At 46.2% G+C, this 18,847-nt stretch overlaps 1 protein-coding gene across 3 annotated transcripts in view; it reads right to left on the reverse strand.

Annotated features, from left to right (window-relative positions):
- The window catches only part of ARHGAP6 (Rho GTPase activating protein 6), a 502,260-nt gene that overhangs the window by 197,443 nt on the left and 285,970 nt on the right, over positions 1-18,847 (reverse strand). The gene's annotated exons all lie outside the window — the stretch shown is intronic.

Consider the following 18,847-nt stretch of genomic DNA (forward strand, 5'->3'; position numbering starts at 1 on the left):
ACACCTCATCCCTCTCAGATTTGGGACAGCACTTCAGATTCTTAAAGCTTGGGTCGAGTCCTGTAGCTACTTTTAGAAATCTCACATTGGTACCTTCTTTGCATTTTGTCATATCTACTGTGAAAGTATTCTTAAAACTAACATGTACTCGGTCATCATCCAAGACTGCTATAACATGAAATATATGGCAGAATGTGGGTCAAACAAAACAGGAGACATACAATTCTACCCCAAGAAGTTCAGTCACAAATTTAATTAACGCATTATTTTTTTAACGAGCAACATCAGCATGGAAGCATGTCCTCTGGAATTGTGGCCTAAGTATGAAGGGGCATACAAATATTTAGCATATCTAGCATGTAAATATCTTGCAATGTCAGCTACAAAAGTGCCATGCGTATGCCTCTTCTCACTTTCAGGTGACATTGTAAATAAGAATCAGGTAGCAGTATCTCCTGTAAATGTAAACAAACTTGTTTATCTCCGTGATTGGCTGAACAAGAAGTAGGTCTGAGTGGACTTGTAGGCTCTAAAGTTTTACATTGTTTTGTTTTTGAGCACAGTTATATAACAAAAAAAAAATCTACACTTGTAAGTTACACTTTCATGATAAAAAGATTGCGCTACAGTACTTGTATGAGGTGAATTGAAAAATACTATTTCTTTTATCATTTTTACAGTGAAAATATTTGTAATCAAAAATAATAATACAAAGCGAGCACTGTACACTTTGTGTTCTGTGTTGCAACAGAAATCAATATATTTGAAAATATAGAAAACAACATCCAAAAATATTTAATAAATTTCAATTGGTATTCTATTGTTTAACAGTGCAATTAATCGTGATTAATTCTTTTTATCGCGATTACTTTTTTTGAGTTAATCGCATGAGCCCTAGCATTTATCCTACAAAAGTGACTAGACTCTAAAAAATCCAGAACATTCAAAAAGGAGCACCAATCACAGGTGAGGGGGGATTATGAGCAATTCCAAGCAGGTATGGCCTCTTTTGGATAAAACCTTGAATTCTTATGATAAAGATAGTAATTACCATTGGCACACCGTAAGTACTAAATAACACGCACTATTCATGGGCCCAATGCCATTAAACTGTAGATGAGTCCACTGAAGAATGCAAGACCTTGAAAAGTCATATTAACAGTACAGAAAATAAGCTTAGACCAGGGGTGGGCAACCTACAGCCCGCGGGCCAGATTCAGCCCATCAGGGCTTTGGATCCAGTCCACGGGAGAAGCAGCCAGCACCACGTCCCTGCGGCGCCGGAGGGGTGGGGTGGGGTGGGGTGGGGGGTGTTTCAGAGGGCTTCACACACTGCCCTCGCCTGCAGGCACCGCCCCCCACAGCTCCCACTGGCTGGGATCAGGGAACCACAGCCGATGGGAGCTTCGGGGGAGGTACCCGCAGGCGAGGGCAGTGCATGGAGCACTCTGCCACCCGCCCCCACCTCCGCGGGGCCGGGGGACATGGTACCGGCCGCTTCTGGGAGTGGAGCGGGGTTACGGCAGGCAGGGAGCCTGCCTGAGCCCCGCTGTGCACCACTGCCACCCCAGAGCCACTCAAGGTAAACAGTGCCGGGCCAGAGCCTGCACTCCGAATCCCTGCCCTGAGCCCCACACCCCAACCCCCTGCCTTGAGTCCCTGCTGCACCTGTACCCCTTCTGCACCCCAACCCCCTGAGCCCCCTGCTGCACCCCACACCCCTCCTGCAACCCAACCCCCTGCCCTGAGCCACCTCCTGCACCCCACACCCCTCCTGCACCCCACACCGCTTGCTCTGAGCCCCTTCCTGCATACCACACCCCCTCCCACATCCCACACTCCCTCCCGCACCCCAACCCCATGCCCCAACCCTACATTCATGGCCCTAAATGCAATTTTCCTATGCAGATGTGGCCCTCGGGCCAAAAAGTTTGCCCACCCCTGGCTTAGACTAAGAAATGTCAATTTGGTTAGGAGAAGCTAAAACAATCTTTTCTGAATAGATTTTGAGGGTCTGGAGAATACATAGGTTTGATTTTCCTTTAACAATGCATTTCTGCTGCTATTTGTGTAGGCATTAGAACCTCTCAGCTTTTGTGACATGAAAACATGTCTTCCACGTCTACTTTGAAGGCCAAGTTAGTAGTATATTTAGCATTTTTTATCTTCAAAGTGCTAATAAGGTGTCACCTAATACACCAACCTGCCTACACACACCTGTGATGTAGCTTATTATTACCGTCAATTTACAGGTGAGAAAACTGAGGCAGAGAGGTTATGTAACTTGTTCAGTGTTCTAAAGAGGGTCAGTGTCAGAGCCAGGGCTAGAGGGCAGGAATCACTGACTACCAGTCCTATGCTCAGACAACACCTGCTTCTCGCTGCAGAAATGGGAATGTGGTTTTCAGAGTTCAAGACTACATTCCTATTCTGCTCCAAATGCTTTTAAGCAACTTTTCAGACTTGTTGGGGTGGACTACAATATGCTAGGATTTTGTATAGGTTTTTTATGTTAAGTTCAGGGTTCATTTAAGCGACCACATGATTATGATTCTTTCCCCCTTGGCTGCTTAGAGATGGACTGATGTTAGTAATGGCTACAATAAACAGAACAAAAAATTTGTTTGAAGGCTCAAATGCTCAGGAAGCCTTTTGCTGTTTGTGGTTCAATCTGTTTCCTCTTGAGATGCAGTCTAATATGCAGACTTCCTTGTTGTGAACTTGGGTGCACATGGAGTTTGATATTTTCAGTTAGCCCTACAAAGGTTTGGGGGGAAGGAGGAGAGGGAGAATATTTCCTTTCATGAAACGTGGAGTTTAATCAGTGGGCAAGTCATGAGCTGCTTAATGCATACGCACAATGCAAGAAAACAGGAGACGATGTAAATAGGAACGGCCAGAAATAATAAGGTTTTGATACTTTATTCTGTTTCGCCTATAAAAGAAGTCACTAGAAAACTAGGGTGGAACTTCATGCACAACTGAAGTCAATACAAGTTTTGCCATTGACTTTACTGGGACCATGATGGTATCCCTGTTATTTCTTAATAATTTCTGGCATGGTTTGCACATCACTGAAATGTATATACCTTTGCCTTCCTTCTGAATTAAACAAGGACCTTGGGGAATTACTCTGGTGAAAAAAAGTTGATTCCAATACAGCAGCATTTCTCAAATGGGTCCGCAGACCCCTGGGGGTCCCCGAGGGGACTCGATGGGGTCCGTAGGCCCCGCTGAAAAACTCCTACCCCTCCTTCCCAGGTGCACCTCCAACATGCTGGGGAACAGGCTTGTGTGTCCTGGCTCCCCGGTGCTCCCAGAAGCAACGGGCATGTAGCCTGGGGCCAGGGGATCTCCACACGCTGCCCCCGCCCCAAGCACTGACTCCACAGCTCCCAGTGGCCAGGAACTGCAACCAATGGGGGCTATAGGGGCGGTGCCTGGAGCAGGCACCCAGACTCCCTCCCAGAGCCCACACCCCACAACCTTTCTGCATCCCGACTTCCTCCCAGAGCCTGCACCCCACAACTCTCCTGCACCCGAACTCCCTCCCAGAGCCTGCTCCCCCTCCCACTCCCAAACTCACTCCCAGAGCCCGCTCCCCCTCCTGCCCCCAACCCCCTGCCCCAGCCTGGTGAAAGTGAGAGCGAGTGAGCAGTGGCAGGGCCTTGGAGAAGGAGCAGGGCACGGACATAGCCCCGGGTAAGGGGCAGGGAAGGGGGCAGGGCAAAGGCTGAGCAGGGAGGTTTGGGGGTTCCCGAAAAATTTTAAATCAAAATTGGGGTCCTCATATTGCTAGAGTTTGAGAACCATTGCAATATAAATTTGAAAGAACTAAAAGAAAAACCTTGGAGAAATGTAAAGTATGTGTGTGTTGGATGTATGCAGGAGGCCACAGAAATAACATAAGCAGACAGAAAATTAAAGAGGGAATATATAAAAGATAGGGAATGGAGGAACAGCAGAGAATGGACATGAGGTGTTAGCAGTGGAGAGAGAGGAAAAAACAGGAGTTGAACATTATAAAATAAGGAAGTGCTTCCACATAAGTGAATGACAACATAATATACAAACATCAATCCAAACTAGCCAAAATTTTATATATATGCTTTTTTTTTTGGTTTGCTGATTGGAATTAAAAATCTTTGGCAATCCCTAACTCTGTAACAGCCTTTAGATCATACCATATCATAATTTACCATAATTAGAGAAGCCCTGAAGCTGATAAAACTTCCACTGGGAGTTGAATTGGCCTTTGGCTGACTCCAGGGCAGGAGAAGTGCAAGGGTGGTATACCTTGACTTCTCTACCTACATCCATTTAAGTTATGCACAGAGTACTACCTCTCATAGAATCACAGTATATCAGGGTTGGAAGGGACCTCAGGAGGTCATCTAGTCCAACCCCCACTCAAAGCAGGACCAATCCCCAACTAAATCATCCCAGCCAGGGCTTTGTCAAGCCTGACCTTAAAAATATCTAAGGAAGGAGGTTCCACCAACTCCCTAGGTAACGCATTCCAGTGTTTCACCACCCTCCTAGTGAAAAAGTTTTTCCTAATATCCAACCTAAACCTCCCTCACTGCAGCTTGAGACCATTACTCCTTGTTCTGTCATCTGCTACCACTGAGAACAGTCTAGAGCCATCCTCTTTGGAACCCCCTTTCAGGTAGTTGAAAGCAACTATCAAATCCCCCCTCATTCTTCTCTTCCACAGACTAAGCAATCCCAGTTCCCTCAGCCTCTCCTCATAAGTCATGTATTCCTGTCCCCTAATCATTTTTGTTGCCCTCCGCTGGACTCTCTCCAATTTCTCCACATCCTTCTTGTAGTGTGGGGCCCAAAACTGGACACAGTATTCCAGATGAGGCCTCACCAATGTCGAATAGAGGGGAACGATCACGTCCCTCGATCTGCTGGCAATGCTCCTACTTATACATCCCAAAATGCCATTGGCCTTCTTGGCAACAAGGGCACACTGTTGACTCATATCCAGCTTCTCGTCCACTGTAACCCCCAGGTCCTTTTCTGCAGAACTGCTGCCTAGCCACTCGGTCCCTAGTCTGTAGTGGTGCATGGGATTCTTCCGTCCTAAGTTCAGGACTCTGCACTTGTCCTTGTTGAACCTCATCAGACTTCTTTTGGCCCAGTCCTCCAATTTGTCGAGGGCCCTCTGTATCCTATCCCTACCCTCCAGCGTATCTACCACTCCTCCCAGTTTAGTGTCATCTGCAAACTTGCTGAGGGTGCAATCCACACCATCCTCCAGATCATTTATGAAGATATTGAACAAAACCGGCCCGAGGACCGACCCTTGGGGCATTCCACTTGATACGAGCTGTCAACTAGACATGGAGCCATTGATCACTACCCGACAATTGAGCCCGACAATCTAGCCAACTTGGGGCATTCCACTTGACACGAGCTGTCAACTAGACATGGAGCCATTGATCACTACCCGACATTGAGCCCAACAATCTAGCCAACTTTCTATCCACCTTATAGTCCATCCATCCAGCCCATACTTCTTTAACTTGCTGGCAAGAATACTGTGGGAGACCGTGTCAAAAGCTTTGCTAAAGTCAAGGAACAACACGTCCACCGCTTTCCCCTCATCCACAGAGCCAGTTATCTCGTCATAGAAGGCAATTAGATTAGTCAGGCATGACTTGCCCTTGGTGAATCCATGCTGACTGTTCCTGATCACTTTCCTCTCCTCTAAGTGCTTCAGAATTGATTCCTTGAGGACCTGCTCCATGATTTTTCCAGGGACTGAGGTGAGGCTGACTGGCCTGTAGTTCCCAGGATCCTCCTTCTTCCCTTTTTTAAAAATGGGCACTACATTAGCCTCTGCGCTATGCAGAAGAAATCTTTCACCTCTGTGTTGTTTGTTATGGCTTTGAACTACACTCTGTGTGTTGGATTTCAAAGAGAAATAAAAAAACATACTTTTACCTATGAAAACATGAACTCATATTTCTATGAAACATCGCCCTCACTGAAATTACACTCACAGGCTGCTGATAATATTGGGTGAGATTCTAAAACCTTTATCCTCAAAATCAACAAGCATATTTGTGAAGTAAGGTACTATTCAATGTGAGCCATGGTGTCAGAATCTGGCCCACTGTAAATTCATGAATATCAAAGGGTCACAGAATGAGATTACAAATGCCTATTCTGGAGTAATTCTGGGAAGCATCTTCTCCATGCCCTATCCCCAACCTGATTGCTTGTTTTTACTCTTGTATGTACAAGCAAGTTCTCAGTGTAAAAAGAGTTCCTTTGAATGGTCTCAAAGCTTAATTAGGGAGGAAGGCAGTTTATCCAATTCCTTTACTGAACCCATCACTAAAAACAGAGGTCATTTCAGTACGGACATTGAATACTCTACAGCAGGGGTTCTCAACCTTTTCTTTCTGAGGCCCCCCCAACATGTTATAAAAATTCCATGGCCCAGCTGTGCCAGGCCCAGTGTTAGGAGGTAGCAAAGAGAGCAGTTGCCTGGGGCCCCATGCACCATGAAGCTGCACTACTCAGGCTTTGGCTTCAGCCCTGGGTGGTGGGCTCGAGGCCCCGGACTGCAGTCCCGCACGCTGGGGCTTCAGCTTTCTGCCCTGGGCCCCAGTGAGTCTAATGCCAGCCATGCTTGGCAGATCCCATGAAACCTGCTTATGGCCCTGCTGCAGGAGGCCCTGGACCCCTGGTTGAGAACCACTGCTCTTCAGGTAATTAACATTTGGTTGCAGATGGACCAAATTCTATGTCAATTACATTGATACGTTATCAAGATAATGTCACTGAAGTTAAATGAAGTTATTCCAGATTTACACCATTGTAACTGAGAACACTATTAATTGCTATTTATATTGCAGTAGTAGTACCCTTTGTGTGTGTACACTGCGATTTAAAAAAAAAAAAAAGGAGGCACCAAGTCTCAGAGACCAGGTCAGTTGAATAAGAGCTCACAGGGCTCTGGCTGCAGGGCTATAAAAATTGCAGTGTAGACTTTCAGGGTCCAGCCAGAGCCCAGGTTCTGAGACCCTGCGAGAGGAGAGGATCTCAGAGCCCAGGCCCCAGCTCAAATGACCCAAGCCAGCCACGGCTGTACCACAAAAGGCTTTTATTGCAACATAGATATATCCAAAATATTCTTGGAAACAAACACAGAAAAAGGCTCAGTCTCTTGCTCTGCAAAGCAGAGCCTAAAAAAAATGTTGATCGAGTGCTAACCACTAATAGGAGATTCTGGAGGAAAAATAAATAAATAAAAATCAGAATTTGCATCTATCTAATTTCCAATGAATACTAATAATAGTTCTGGAGCACCTGAACTTTTATTTGAAATAAGAGGAAGGTTCAAAGGAAGAACAATTTCCATTTCTGCAACAGTACAGAACACAGTGACAGAATTCATCTGGTGCATTAATCTTAACATTCCTTACAAGTGACTCAGGACTCCAGGAGAAAACATTCCCACTATCTGATCAGAGATACGTCATGTTTTTTAAACAGAATGGCCGACAAATGCGCTAGTTGCACAGTTTTACCCTTCTCACTCTCTTGATACCTCTGTTTGCAGACCTCCAGCTGTTCAGAATCTCAAACAGCCAAGGAAAATAACGTTCCATATACCAGGAAAATTAAACTAGCCTACAGACAATTATTATAAGCCAGAGAACTCAAACAATTATTTAATGATTTATAATCATAATCCTGAGTAAAAGCTTTTTAGAGCCACGAACAGCAGCAAAGTAACATAGAAAATATTTTTTCCATAGCAATATTGGTTTAGACACTGAAAATCCACAAACATATGTTATGTTGGGGCAGAGCTTGAAAGAGCCACTCAATAGAGAATAGGAAATTTCCCTGGTGTTTGGGGGAACACAGAAGGACAAGAAGCCATCAATTTCTGCAGCAATTGAGCTTTCACAATTACTTGCATAAATGCTAAGTATTTTTAATTAATGCTCAATTTTATAGAAGTGCTGAATATATGCAATTGTCATTAACTTTAATGGAAGCTGAAGGTGGGTATCAACTGTTAAAATAAGTTTCTAGCCCCTCTAAATACAAATGTAAGTTTGAAATATGAACAATGCAATACTACTTTTCCATGTGGCACTAAGACGAAACTGACAAAACTGGATCTGGTTTCACTGCAGCTAGTCACAACTCTAGGGGCAGCTCTGAAATTGACAGGAATCATATCAATTTCATGCTGAAGCTTGCAGAACCAATTAGCAGTAGTAAAGGGAAGGACTGGAGCTACATATGGTTCCTAAGAGCTCAAAAATTAGAGGCTGCGAGCAGGTTAAATATTCAGAGATCTTTCCCCAAGGCATTGCAGCAAAGAGAGGAGCTGCAACAGTCAAAAGGCTGTGGAATGGCAGGTAGAATGAGCCCTGTGGCTACGGCACTGAGTAGGTCTCAATCCTGACTTTGCCACTAGCTTCCTGCTGCCCATTCTGTAATATGGGGAGGAGATTTCCCTACTTCACAGGAGTGTTGTGAGAGTAAATCCACTGATGTCTGTACACAGGTTAAGAGAAGAGTGTCTATACATCTGGGTATAGTGCTTATATTATCCACAAATACCAAGTTTGTTTTAAAAGTCATAAGATACATATAGCACATAATCAGCAGTAAACCAAATCACAGGATGCAGATTACAAATGCCTATTCTGTAGTAATTCTGGGAAGCATCGTCTCCATGCCCTATCCCCAACCTGATTGCTTGTTTTTACTCTTGTATGTATAAGCAGGTTCTCAGTGTAAAAAGAGTTCCTTTGAATGGTCTCAAAGCTTAATTAGGGAGGAAGGCAGTTTATCCAATTCCTTTACTGAACCCATCACTAAAACAAAGGTCATTTCAGTATGGACACTGTAATACTCCACAGCAGGGGTTCTCGACCTTTTTCTTTCTGAGGCCCCCCCCCCAACATGTTATAAAAATTCCATGGCCCAGCTGTGCCAGGCCCAGCGTTAGGGCGTAGCAAAGAGGGCAATTGCCTGGGGACCCATGCCACAGGAGGCACCACAAAGCTGCATTACTCACGATTTTGCCTGGGGCCCCATGCCTATGAAGCTGCATTACTCAGGCTTTGGCTTCAGCCCTGGGTGGTGGGCTCGAGGCCCCAAGCTGCAGTCCCGCACACTGGGGCTTCAGCTTTCTGCCCTGGGCCTCACTGAGTCTAGTGCCAGCCATGCTTGGTGGATCCCCTGAAACCAGCAGTAACCCAAATTTATGTGCATAAATTTAACAATACAGTTTAGATATTGGCATCCAAGTATTCAGGTACATTTACTACAGTCAAAAGGCATCTAAGCAAGTAGTAATGGAACAGACAGTTTACAAAGCATGTTCCCTTTAATAACGAGTGTAATTTACCCTAGAAAAACCTGCAGAAGGATCACATATGATAGGTGCACTCACCTAGGAGTGATTAGGAGAACTTCCTGTGAGTGCTTGAGGGAAATGTGGGCATTACAATAGTTGGACTAAGATCCAAAAGGTCTCCATTCCTTTTCCTATGGGCCAGCTCTCCTCTTACCATCTGGCTCTCCCTGGTACTTGCAGTTTTTATGATTACTATTATGTATTATTTGTATTACAGTTGAACTAGGGGTCCCTAGTTTTGACAGGGGCCCCATTGTGAAGGGCACTGTACAAAAGCTCAGGCTGAAATTCTAGCCCTCATAAAGTCAATGATAAAACTTCCCTTCACTTCAGCTGGGCCAGGATTTCACTTTTAAACAGTGTCTCCTCCTCCTCATCCCCCGAGGTTTACAGTCTCACGGCAGAACACGTAGGTGTAGTACACAACAGAAAGGAGTACTTGTGGCACCTTAGAGACTAACCAATGAAGTGAGCTGTAGCTCACGAAAGCTTATGCTCAAATAAATTGGTTAGTCTCTAAGGTGCCACAAGTACTCCTTTTCTTTTTATAAAAACTAAAAATCTTAAGGATCATAAAGCCAGTTCCTTCTACTATCAACATTATTCTTCTCTTTTGTATATGTCTAAGCATTTTGCCACTTAAAACTGCAACAGAACAGAAATGTTTACAAGCACACAGTGTTCTTTAATTGTTTCCCTTGCCCCACACATCACACCAACAACTTCACTGCTCAAAATTTCTGCTAAAAATTTACACTCAGAAATCAAGACATACCAAATTGAAAACACAACTCCAAGATGTGACACATTTTGCTATTCCAAGGAAACTCACACAGCTCTCTTGTGCCTGTTTCTCACACTACAGCTAATGACCTAAGACAAAAGGATGAAATTTGAGCAACTAACAATGTTTTTCATTTATCTTCAATCTGTCATTTTGGTTCACTATGCCTTTAATCTTTTTTTTTTTTTTGGTTGTTGCTGTTGAGTTTGGCACAAGAAAAGATGAAGTATCCCCAAGCCATGGCTTATTATAAGCTTTCAAAGAAAACAAGAAAGCTGCCTTTAAAAAAAAAAAAAAAAAAAAGATATCTGAAGCAGACATTTAAATGAGAAAAGAAAATGTAGGTACCCAGCTGGTATTCATGTTAATAATCTCCCTGTCAACAGGTAAAAATGAGAGACAACATTATAAAGTACATCTGCATTAATTAGACTATGTAGTTGCCAAGGTGATTTTCAAAAAGGCTAATTAATGCCTGTTTTACACACAAATTATATCGATAAAAAAGCTAGTGAGTAGGTATGTGTTAATGAATTAGTTATGATGAAGTTATTCCCAGGTAGAATGAAACAAATCAAGTGTTGTCTAATGTTGTTCTAACAAAATTAAGGAAGATGAGGAGCAGAAACCTGAAGGCCTCACACACTTGCTCCTCTTCATGTTGTCTGTGTCCCCAACAATTTCACTGGAAAGAGAGGAGGAAGAGAGACTATCCTGCTCACTTTATTCATTCTACTGACCCTTTTCCTTCTCAGATCCACAAACAAACAAAAACACGACACTGATTCACTAGTATCCGGAATAAGGTAAGCCCTTATATAGAGGAAAAAAGTTCACAATTTCAGCACAAGGGAAATTTGACTGTCACATCACATCAATTTCAAGGAAAAGAAAGTATCTAACAAAATAAAGTGGTATTTATCCCTGATACAACTATTTTGTACTTTTAATTGCCTATCCTGAACACTGCTCATTAATCCATCCTACCCAGAGCTACTATTCATCTTTCAAACCTCTGAACAACTTTCATATATAGGATAGTAATGGTCAGACTTGGAGACCAATTAGATAGAAACTCCCACAAATAAGATTTACTTCTTTCACCAAGGGTATGGCTACACTAGAGAGCTTACAGTGGCACTGCTGTAAGCTCTCTAGTTTCGCCGCTCTAAGCTGAAGGGAGAGAGCTCTCCCATCAACTTAATTAATCCAACCCCAACAAGCAGTTCTGCCGCCAACACTGCAGTCTCAACACCGGTACCTAGGTTGACGTAACTTATGTCACTCAGAGGGGTCGCTTATTTGCACCCCTAAGCAACATAAGTTATACCAACATAAATGATAGTACAGACATAGCCCAAAACATCACACTGTTCAGTTATTCAGAAAAGACAATATTCAATCCTGGACAAGTAATCATTTTAAAGTCAGATTGTACATAACCCATCACGGTAGAAACACAAACTGTACATCAATATAATGTTTGGAGTTCCCACTTTTCTAATTGTCTAAAGAATCTGTACTGTATTCTGGTGGTTGGCAAAGATACCTGAACTTCAAGTCCTCCTAATGTATCATATAGAACAGTGGTCACCATCCCACTGATCGCGATCGACTGGTCAATCCTGGAGCCTCTGCCATTCAATTGCTATCTCCAGGCTGCTAAAAGTCCAGCGGTGCAGCAAGGCTGAAGCAGGCTGCCTAGCTGCCTACCTACCTGCCGTGGCTCCACACCGCTCTTGGAAGCGGCTAGCTGTTAGCACGTCTGTGCAGCCCGGGGGGGCGGGGAGGAGACGGCTCCAAGCACTGCCTGCGCCCCCAGCACCATCCCCGCAGCTCCCATTGGCCAGGAACCAATCGCTCCTGGAACCGGCCAATGGGAGCTGTGGGAGTGGTGCTTGTGGACGCAGGCAGCATACGGAGACCTGCTGGCCCCACCCCAGGGGCCATGAGATGCCAACAGCCAGCCGCTTCCAGGAGCGGCATGGGGCCACAGCAGGCACGCAGCCTGCCTGAGCCCTGCTGACCAGGGGCTGCCTGTGGTAAGCGCCTCCCAGCAGGAGCCTACACTTTGCACCCCCGCCCGCACCCCAACTCCCTACCCCTGCCCCCTCCTGCACCAAACTCCATCCCAGAGCCCACACCCCTCACCCTCTCCTGCACCCAGGGGTGAAAGTAACTCTAGGGACTTACTGGTACGGGGCTGGGCTGGGGCCGGCTCTGGCCCCCGGAAGGGACGGGGTCTCAGGAGGAAGGGGCGGGGCTGGGGATCAGAGCCAGCCCCAGCCCACCCTGTACCGGTGAGTGCCTCCCCCCGCCAGGGTAACAGCAGCAGCTGCGGGCTCTGGCAGCAGTTTAAAGGGCCACCGCTGCTTCTCCAGGGCTCCGGCAGCAGGGCTTCGGCTGCAGCGACCGCCCCGGGGCCCTTTAAAATCGACGCCCCAGCCCCGCCACCGCTACCCCAGGGCTCTGGCAGCAATTTAAAGGGCCGGGGGCTCCAGCCGCTGCTGGGAGCCACAGGCCCTTTAAATTGTGCCTGGGGAAGCCGACCCACCCCGGCATGGCGCACCAGCTCTTGCCGGTACGCTGTACCATGGCGTACCGGCTTACTTTCACCTCTGCCTGTACCCCAATCGCCTGCCCCAGCCCAGCGCCCCCTCCTGCACCCAAACCCCCTCCCAGAGCCCACACCCCTCACTCCTGCACCTCAACCCTGTGTCCCAGGCTCAATCCATGCACACCCCCATAGGGGAGAATGTTACACTGATTTGTGACAACCCCTGAAGGATTTTGGATCTATAAACCACAACTGACACTAATAAAAAGTAAAATTAATGAAATGTCCAGTGGATTCTATGAGGTTAGGTGCAGTGTGACGACATGACCTCTGAACCCAAAGTCCCTCCCAGAGCTTGCACCTCTCACTCTTGCACCCCAACCCCCTACCCCAGGCTCAGCCCAGAGCCCCCTCCCACACTCCGAACCCCTCAGCCCCAGGCAAGAGCCTGCATCCCCTCCCGCACCCCAAACTCCCACCCCAGCCTGGTGAAAGTGAGTCAAGGTGCGGGAGAGCGAGCGACGGAGGGGGGATGGAGTGAGCGGGGGCAGGGCCTCGATGAAGGGGAGGGGTAGATCCTGGGTTGATCTTAAATTCAAAAAGTGATCTTGTGCATAAAAAGGTTGCAGACCACTGATATAGAAGAATTGCTATAGATAATTTATCAAGATTTTTTTTAAATGTACTTTTTCCTGTCCCTCCAAGTCTTTTTCATAGAAAATACAGAAACATAGCTTTCATTGGCTGAAGAAAATGAAAAAAATATTCTCGTCCTTAATTTAAAAAATAGGGGAAATTTGCAGCACCGAAAATTAGATGTGCCCACAGAAAGTCTGGGACATTGCCAGAAAGAGAACTCTGGTCTCCTTACACCTCACCCTGGCTTCTCCACAAGACCCTCAGCCTTGAGCTGAAAGTAGTAAAACTTTGTATAGCTGCTACAGTTTTTTTCACTCTGAATTTAATTTTAAATTAACAGCTGTCAAGCTACTGTTACTTATACTGGAAAAGCTGCTTTTTCAATAAACAATTTATTGACTGAATTGGAGCCCTGAGAACTTTAAATCTAACTAACTGGCAGTAATACAGGTCTAGTCCTTCAAACATGACCTATTTTACATTCTCTCTCAAATCACAGCTCATCCAACATATATGCATTGTGCATGTTCCTATAATGGTAAAGAAGCTCAAACTGAGGGTGAAATCTTGGCCACACTGAAATGAATGGGACATTTGCTATTAACTTCAATGGGCCAGGATTTCACTCTTAAGATTCCCATTATACTCCAGATCACTTCTAGTTTGGGTTGTCCAGCATGATTACTTTCATGCAAAATAAATGGTATTGTCCTTTATCGCCTTCATTGGCTTCCTCATCTCTTTGACTCCATTCCAGACTGCCTTCCTGCTTTTCAAACTCCTCCAGTGACTCAGAGACCCCTGACCCTAAACCTACTTGCTCCACTGTTTGCTCACTGTGCTACCCTGGGCTTCTTCTCTGTCATCTCCCAGTGATACACTTGGACTGACCCATTGGTCTAGAATGCTCTTTCTTTCTTCCTCAACCCTTCTTCATTCAAACCAAGCTATCTGCCTGAATGCCTCTTTTGTGTCCTTTTCCCACACTAACTTCTGTATCTATCCTTTCCCTGGAACTCCCTTCCTAACCCTGTCCATGTCTGTCATACCATCTCCCATATGTCATATAGGCCCTTATTAAAACCCACTGGAGGGTTCTTAAAAACTATACCTTCTAATATATAGACAAAAACATGGTTAGTTTCAAGATGCCTGCATTGCCTCCCAATTGCCCTCACTGTTATATTGCCCGTGTCCTTCCCCTCTCCTAACCCAACATGTGTTTGTCATGTCCTCCGTTCTCATCTTAACCCAGAATGTAAACTCTTCTAGGCCTCGTTCTCATTTACGCTACGGACCCTTTTACACCACTCATGCAGTGAAAATTTTGTTCCTGTGGGAATTCTGTGACACTGCACATGTTCAGAATTTAGGACTCCTGCAGATTCCTCTGCTTCTCTGCAGAAAAACGATTTTCAGATGGGGAAGCAAAGGGAAGGCACAAGAGCAGTCATGCATCCCTCCCCAGCCAACAGAGATGTAACTCACTGTGGGACAGGGGGTAGGACTGTGGCAGATGCCGATGGTGGCTTCTACCCTGCGCCGGGCTCAGCTGCTAGTTCCGACTGGTCTGGTGAGGACAGGACTTCCTCTTCCCCTGCACAGCATCCGTGGCCATGTCAGACCCACTCCCAGATTTCTCCCCCAGCTGTAGGAAGCTCTGAAAATCCCCTGTGTGCCCATCACTCCTCAGCTGCAGAGGGAGGGAACCCTGTACAGGGAGCTGCTCCCCCATCCGCCCAACCCCATAGATCCAGACCCCATTGTACAGAGACCTTCCTGCCAAGCCTCACCCCCCCACACACCCAGATCTCCCCAACAAGCCCCACTCCCCCTGCACCTGAACCACCCCAATGAGCCACCTGCACCCTGATCCCCACTTTCCTGAGCCTCAACCAGCTGCACCTGGATCCCTACCCCACTGAGCCCCACTCGCCAGCATCTGGATCCCGCACACACACACAGACCCCCCCCTTCTGAGCTCTATCCCCCCGTCACCCAGACCCCCCCCATTGAGCCCCAACCACCTTCACCTGGATCCCCCTACAGAGTCCCAGATCCCTCCAACAAGCCCCTGTGCATCCAGATCCCTCCCACACCCAGATTCCCCCACTGAGTCACCTGCACTCTCTCACCCCACACCTGGATTCCCCCTGGATCTCCCTCCACATCTGGATCCTGCCTTGCTGAGCCTGCCTGCCCACACCTGGTGCACCTGGCATGGACGAGCAGGGCCCTGGGGTGTTTCTGGGGCAGGCCTGGTCCTTGTGCTGTGTCAGGGTTGGGTGCAGCCTTATCACAAAGTCCATGTTCCAGGATGGGGGAGCTGCATAGTGATCTCCCACCGCTTTGTAGCCAGTGGCCTGTGCTCCCCAATGCCATGTTGGCGCCTCCACATTTATATGACAAATGAAATGTACAGAATTTTCCATTTTAAATATTGTGCACAGAATTTTTTTTTTTTTTTGATGCAAAATTTTTAATTTTTTGGAGCAGAATGCCCTCAAGAGTAAAATTTACATTCACTTTAAGGTCACTTCACACTGCCAGAGCAGTGTACGTTGCGAAAGTAATGTAAAGGAACCTTAGTGTAAATGAGAATCAGGCCTTTTATATGTATTCTAAAATGCCACTCACTTATGTCACCACATAAGAAAATACATAAACAAACATCAATACTACTAATCTCCCCTCCCCCCGAGACAGATTACTTTCCTCCCTTTCCATCTCACATGAACACTTTTTTCCATTTAGCTTACAGCACCATTCTCGCTCTTTGTGAAGTATTCATTTTTGCTTTGTAGGAAGGAGGCTACAGAATACTCTTTGTCCTGTAATAAATGACAATGCACTCTGACATTTATATTTACTTTACTAAGAGTGTCAGAGCTGTTTCTCTCTTTCTAAAATTCTCCTTTAAATTAGGCTTTTAAAAGCGAGACAATGCTACAAGAACAATAAATCAGTTTGAAGGCAAACACACTGAACAATGAGGGGTAGAAAGCAGTTTCTGTGCTCCCAGTAATTGCATTGGGAGCTACATAGCCCTAAAGAACTTTTAATAGAAAAACATTACTACTATTGTTTATTATAAAGCAGACATTTCCACATGCAAATCCAGCCTCTGTCTGTCTTTGTAAAGAAGATAATAGCCTTCTTAGCAAGGAGATGCGAACAGAGCAAAAATGAGATTTCCCAAGGAACAAAGGCTCAGTCTTGCAAGGTGCTGAGTGCCCGAAGGCTCCGAGTGCTGTGGTTGCTGAGCACCCAGCAAAAATTCTCAGTACCTCCCAGGACCACGCCCCAAAATAACTTTCTTTAGTGCCAGCATTTTTAGCATAATACTGTCTACTTGATTATGTGTTTTCTGGGAAGTGAGTGTGGTGTTCTGTCTTCGAATAAATCTTGTACCTTTCCAGTTCAAATAAACCTTTTAAGTCATAAACCTGAAGATTGCTTTTCATGAATAAAATGTGACTTTACAGTAAAAGCTAACTTTTGAATATCAAAAATAATTGACTAGAGTTAAATAAACTCCTCAAAATGTAAAGCCCAGAATTATATGGAATCTCTCAGGGATTGCTCCATCTCACATTGGGACTGCGTCATTCTCAGAGCCCACCACAGCTGGTAATCCCTATCATTTTAAGAAACAAATGAGAAAATTCCAAGCAAATGACTAAAATATATTTTGAACATTATGTCCATATGGATGAATATAACAAAGATTTACACAATGATTGAGTGTATTAACATTGTAAAAATGTGTATGAGTCACCAAAATGAACATTTTGGGCTAGATTCACAAGGGGGACACTGGGACAGAGAAAAAAAGCACGTGTTAATTTCTCCATAGCCTGGTGGTTACAGCACTCATCTGGCAGATAGGAAACCCAAGTTCAAGTCCCTGAGTCAGTGACTTTTATACAAAGTGGAACAGTTTCAATAGGAGCAATTCAGAGCCACCCACCCTCGAATACCCCATAGCCTAAAGCAGAGGTGGGCAAAATACACCCCGCAGGCCAGATCCAGTACATATAACATTTCTGTCCGGCCTCCTCTGCTCCCTCATGATCTCCGAGCCCAAGCTGCTAAAGGTCCCACAGCACAGCAGGACACTCCTGCCGTGGCCCCATGCTGCTCGTGGAAGCGCCAGCTTCTGGCACATGTCTGCATGCCCCCCGGGGCGGGGGGGGGGCCTCCACAGAGAGGTAACAGGTAAATCTATGGAAACAGGCCAATGGGAGCTGCGGGGGGGGTGCTGGGGGCAGAGACCCGCTGCCTCCTCCCCACAAGGGACGCGCAGAGACGTGCCAGCAGCAGCCGGCCCCACAGCCGCTTCCAGGAGCGGCGTGGGGCTATGGCAGGCAGGCAGCCACCTGTGGTAAGCGCCTCCTAGCCAGAGCCTCCACCTCACAACCCCTCCCGCACCACAACCTCCTAACCCAGATCAGAACCCTCTCCTGCACCCAAACTCCCTCCCAGACCTTGCACCCCAATCCCCTGCCCAGAGCCTCCGCAGAGAGGTAACAGGTAAATTTCCACAGAGAGGTAACAGGTACCTCCTGTACCAAACTCCCTCCGAGAGCCCACACCCCTCACCCTCTCCTGTACCCAAACACTCTGTACCAGCTGGGAGCTCCCTCCTGCACCCAAACTCCCTCCCAGACCCCCTCCATTAATATAGCAGAAATGTGGGGCCTGTGACGACTTACCAAAATTCATGGAGTAGCCCCCCTGCAAAAATTATTGCCCACCCGTGGCCTAAGGAATAGGGCACTCACCTTGAAAGTGGAAAACCTGGGTTCCAGTCCCTGGTCCAAATCAGGCAGAGAAGGGTAATGTGAACCTGGATATCCCACATCCAGGTGAGTGCTCTAACCACAGGGCTACTAGGTATAAAAGGACCAAACACCATTGTTTTTTTATGGGTTATGGCATACTCTGAGCATACCTACCAGATACGCTGACGTAGGTGGGGAAATGCCTAGTTTGTGAATCCTGCTGGCATGAGTTAGGCACTGCTTGGCCCTGTCAGGCGGCTTGTGCATGCCCACCAGCAGAAATGGAGGTACCTAGGGACTGTAGAAGTCTACAGGGTTAGGCAGCAGCTGAAGCACGGGTTTTGTGAATGCCAGTGGCACTTAAATGTTGGACTTACGCTCCGTTACTGGTATATAGCCTAATTTCCACAAGAGCTCTTATTTTGAGGTGCACACAAAAATGGAAGTACGGGCAGTTCCTCAATACATCTGAAAACTTTGGCTAAATTAACTGACAGTTGTACCTCAGCTTTCCTCACGAACTGTATCAAAAGATGAAAATGTTTCTCTTGAGCAAGTGGAGCATCTTCAAACACCACCTCTCTCTCAATTCCTGCTTCCCATTTGTGTTCACTTTCCATATCGATGAGCTTTCCTTTTCCTCCTGCACCTCACGTGTGTGTAAATATGCCTTTCACACC

This window comes from Chelonia mydas, chromosome 1 (genome assembly GCF_015237465.2).
Source record: "Chelonia mydas isolate rCheMyd1 chromosome 1, rCheMyd1.pri.v2, whole genome shotgun sequence".
In the NCBI taxonomy this organism is placed as follows: Eukaryota; Metazoa; Chordata; order Testudines; family Cheloniidae; genus Chelonia; species Chelonia mydas.